The sequence below is a fragment of the Pistacia vera genome, unplaced genomic scaffold (genome assembly GCF_008641045.1).
Source record: "Pistacia vera cultivar Batoury unplaced genomic scaffold, PisVer_v2 Contig173, whole genome shotgun sequence".
Classification (NCBI taxonomy): Eukaryota; Viridiplantae; Streptophyta; class Magnoliopsida; order Sapindales; family Anacardiaceae; genus Pistacia; species Pistacia vera.
Genome location: NW_022195823.1, coordinates 50,730 through 55,829, shown reverse-complemented (window position 1 = coordinate 55,829; position 5,100 = coordinate 50,730). Strand labels below are relative to the sequence as shown.

General features: G+C 35.0%; 1 non-coding gene across 1 annotated transcript; it reads left to right on the top strand.

The window, feature by feature from the left end:
- The first annotated feature begins 4,079 nt into the window (after positions 1-4,079).
- On the top strand, positions 4,080-4,186 carry LOC116125946. The gene has a single exon (XR_004127415.1). It is a non-coding gene; the product is annotated as a small nucleolar RNA R71 (small nucleolar RNA).
- Positions 4,187-5,100: the final 914 nt, after the last annotated feature.

Sequence of the window (5,100 nt, the reverse complement as noted above, 5' to 3'; positions counted from 1 at the left end):
TTGTTGCTCATCCAGTTTATAATACGGGTCATTGGTCCAAAACTGATAATAATATTGAGAGTAACCAAGGTTGACACTATTTCTATGCCTTCGTCTCGTCGAGATCGAATGAAAAGAACGAAATTGCACGGTAACCATATCGTTGACAGGTGCTACTTTGCTGAATCCGATCTATCGGGTGCCATGATGCCTTGTTAGGGGCCAATCTTGGTCTGTGTATTAGTGAGATGATTAATTGGTGTTAATCGCGTACTATACATTGTCGATATGATGAGGAGCCTATGCGTCACCACATAAGATAATTTAAGATCCAAGAAGAAAGAAGGTGTTTTCGTCTTTTAAGGCGAAAGGGTATTTTGGGAATTTCACAGTGCAATTAAATTTGCTGAGGTCGTAGCCTTTATTTAATTTGTTGAAAAATTAAATGTGAAATTACGTTTAAATGTGTGTTCGCACATATTTAAATATATTATCATTATTGTTAAATGTTAATATTATTTAAATATATATTAATTGATTTTAATTGAGATAATGATGGAAAAAAATAAATCTGATTGGGAGTGTTTGCAACATGGGGCGTTTGGTTGGAGCCCAAGCCTATTCCATACGGGATTTAGGGCAACTTAATTAAATATAAAAGGAAAAGTGTGTGTTAATTAATTGTATGAATTGATTTCTTTTGAAATTAAAAACACACAGCCCCTCTCTTCCACTCCCACGGCAGTAACACCCATTGCCCAAAATCAATTTCAATGATTTGTTTTTCTTCTAATCTTGAAGCCAAAGAGGATCTAGCAAATCCCTCTTGGTTCTTTTAAGATTGTCTTCGTTTGGATTACGCAGATTCGATCCTACACTTAGATCGGTAGCAAAACATTCGTCGACAAATTTGGAGGAGCCTCCAACGTGTGTTTTGTTTCTCTTAACTCATGTTTAATATTTTTGCAGATTCTTATGATGATAAATTGTAAAATTATACCCTTGATCTTGGCTCATGTAAACGATCCCTGAATTATTGTTTTTGTTCTGCTGCGTATACGGGACCGTTTACTAACATAATTACCTCATTTCAAGTTCTTCTCCCAGCACTTCTTCCTATTTTTCTACAAATTTTCTTTTTTTTTTCTTCTTTTGCTTTTTTTTTTTTTTTTTTTTTTTTTTTTTTTTTTTTTTTAGGAAGATAGTAACTCATAAAAAAAAAATTCATCACCCCACCTTGGTTCTACTATCATTTTTTTTTTCACAACCCCCAACCTATCTCATTGCACAACTCAGGTTGTGGTCCAAAAGATATATTTATTTTCTTCTACCCAATCTTTTCAGAGTTTTTCTTATAAAGTCCCTAAATTAAGTCTCTCAACATAAATGGGTCGAAAAGTGTTTTAGGCTTCATCGTCAAGGTGAGATATAGTAGTTTACAACAAAAAAATAAGGTTTACCAAGTGTCTAATAACAGGCTCAAAGGGTTAACTAGGGATAAAGTAATATAGTTGCTTGAAAGGCTCAATCGTTTCCAAAGAAAATCCCTAAATCATACCAAGCAATGCAGATTCTAGAATTTGCCTTAAGTGGTTACAAATAGTTCTAGAGTTTATGCACAATTTTCAACAAAAAATTATTGCCCATAAAAATACACATAAAACGTCTCTAAGTTTCCGAATTATTAACCATCAAACCCATTCCCAAAGAGTCATAACTAAATGCAATTGTCATCCACTATCATCTTTACCAACGCGAAAGTTATAAAATCTCAATGTCACAAATTCTCAATCATGACTTATTATTGACTTATGTATAAGTTCCAAACAAACAAACAAAATACTTAACTCTTTGACCCTACAACCAACTAAAACAATTCACCCAAAGCTTTTAAGAGATAATTTAAAGCAAAGATATTCAAAGATGTCCATCGAATGAACTAAATTTGGCCACAAAAAAAAAAAAAAAAAAAAAATATTATATATTATATATATATATTCCCTTACCCCAAACATTAGAGATGAACATTGTCCTCAATGTACAAAGAAACAACTACATACCCTTCATGTTCAAGGTGAATGTATATAATTGCATGAAGGCATGCATCGTTTACCGTGTCCAATAGTCATTGGAAATCTAGTAAAAAACAAACTATGCGCCTTTCTTGGCCAATTTAGTGTGCATAACATAAATTATGGGTGAAACTAAATAACTACATATCAAACCAAACCAAAGTTATCAAAATTTACACATTAAACGAAAATCTAAAATAAATTCAAAACAAAACTCAAAATTAAAGTAGAGAGCTTGGGTTGCCTCCAAGAAGCGTTGTTTAGAGTCGTAAGCTCGACTTTGACTCCTTCAATCTGGATTACCTAGGAAAATCCAAACCCTTCTTCCTTCAATCCACCATACACATAAGGCTTCAATTGTTTTCATCTACCCTCTCAAATTCAGCCTCCATAATCCTAGAGTTGAACTAACAGAGGTGAGCTAGGGTCATTTTCTTCTAATGTTTCTGCTACTTTGTCATCAAGGATGCTAATCTCAAAGCAAGTATCTAACTCGGATGGACATTTCATCGTGTTAAAAACATTGAACTCCACTTGTTTGTCTTCCACCCTTAAGATTAGTTTACCTTGGTGTACATCTATTAAAGTCCTGCTTGTAGCTAGAAAAGGCCTTCCTAATATTAAAGGTATGTTCCGGTCTTCTTCAATATCAAGAACTACAAAATCTACTGGAAAATAAATTTGGCTACCTTTATTAGGACATCTTCCACCACTCCCCTATGATATGTTATGGATCTATCTGCCAATTGAAGATGAATCATGGTTGGCTTCACCTCTCCTAAACCAAGTTTCCTGAAAATAGAAAATGGCATCAAGTTAATGCTAGCTCCTAAATCACATAAAGTTTTATCAAAATAAAAACTACCAATTGTGCAAGGAATATTACCTTGGATCTCTTAATTTTAGTCGTAGTTTCTTTTGAAGCAACGTGCTACATTCCTCGGTGAGCATGACCATCTCATGTTCTTCAAACCTCCTTTTATGTGTAAGGATCTCCTTTAAGAACTTGGCATACTTCGGCATTTGCTCTAACATATCTATAAAAGGAATGTTAATGTGTAAAGTTCTAAACATGTCCATGAACTTACCAAATTGCTTGTCTAATCTCTGTTTCTGCACTCTGTGAGGATACAAGAGAGAGGCTTCATCTTCTTCACATCTTGGGCTTTGTTCTTAAGTTCTGGTTTTGTGCCTAGGCATTGTGTTGAAGCATTGTTGGTTCTGTCCAATTTCGTGTCTTTAGCTTTTCTTGATTCTTTCAGCTCTTTACCACTTCTCAACATGATGGCATTGAGTTGCTCCTTTGGATTCTTCTCGATATCACTCGAAAACATTCCTTGAACTCTTCCCGCTAAGATACTATGAATTTGTCCCATTTGAGTTTCAAGGTTCCTTATGGAAGCATATTGATTTTGCAACAAGACTTCATATTTCTGAAGTTGAGTTTCATTCTTGTCAAATCTTTTACCTGATTCCTCCATAAACTTTGTAAGCACATCCTCCAAATTTGATTTTGCCTCTTGAGCTTGAACACTAGGGGGTGGCTTAGGATAATTGTTGTTACTCCAAGAAAAATTTGGATGGTTTCGCCATGCTGGAGTATATGTGTTAGAGTATGGATTCTGTTGCTCTCCTTGAAAATTATAGACATAATTTGCTTGTTGAGGTGGAGCAAATGGATTCTCTACTTGACAATCTCTTGACAAATGACTCCCTGCATAAAATTCACAAGTTAGAGAATGAGTTTCAATAGCATTTACCTTTAGGGCAACTCCTAATTGCTTTTGGATGGTTGAAAGTTGAGCAGCCAATGCAATGTAGCCATCAACTTCGTGCACTCCCGCTGCTTTCCTTGTTGAATTTCTCTCTGAAGGCCTTATGTAGTTATTGCTTGCCATCACTTCAATCATATTATAGGCTTCCTCCGGTGTTTTGTTATTCAAGGCTCCCCCACTTGTAGCATCTACCATGGCTTGTATATTTGGCATCAACCTATTGTAAAATGTTTGCACTTGTGACCATATTGATAACCCATGGTGAGGACACCTCCGTAAGAGATCCTTATATCTCTCCCAAGCTTCATAAAGTGACTCCATATCTTGCTGCAAAAAAATTGTGATGTCACTCCTCATCTTGGCAGACTTGATCGGCAGAAAATACTTCGCAAGGAACACTTGAACTAACTCATTCCAAGTAGTGATGCTTCCAGGTGGTAGAGGAATTAACCAAGCCTTAGCTTTATCTCGAAGAGAGAATGGGAAAAGCCTTAACCTAATTACATCATCAGATATCCCATTATGTCGGAATGTATCACATAGCTCCAGAAAATTTGCGATATGCAAATTAGGATCATCGCTAGACAACCCTGCGAATTGAATCGAATGTTGTATCATCTGAATAATGTTTGGCTTTATCTCGAAGGTATTTGCTTGAATCGGTGGTCTCCTAATACTAGAAGCACGTCCCTCAATTGTAGGTCTTAAGTAATCCTTAAGTGCCCTTTGAACTTCTTCTCCTCCTGTATCTGCCATTGAGCCTAACTGCTCTGTATGGTCCAACACTAAAAATACAGAAATAAAAATTAAAGCACTAAAAACAAAAAAATAAAAAAAATTACAAACCAAATTAGCAACTAAATAGCTTGTATTGATATTGATAATACAAAAGCAATTCCTCGGCAACGGCACCAAAAACTTGTTGATTTTCGCAAGTGTACGAAATCGTGCAAGTAATAAAGTGTATAAATACGGATATCGAACCCAAGGGAATTACTATTATCAATTACCAATTAAACTATCCTATTACTATTTGATCAATCCAAATTGTATCAAGGAAAATCTAAACTAAATTAACAATAGAATTTAAAAGAAAACTGAAAAGAAAACAACTAAAATAAATCTTTGGGTTTAGAACAAGATGATTAGACCTAGGGCATAGATTTCACACCAACTCTTATTCATATGTATCGATCACTTATGCTAATTTTATTAAGCTCTTCCTACAGATCAAACTCCCTTCTTTTCCAATAAATTTCTCTCGAACAATTATC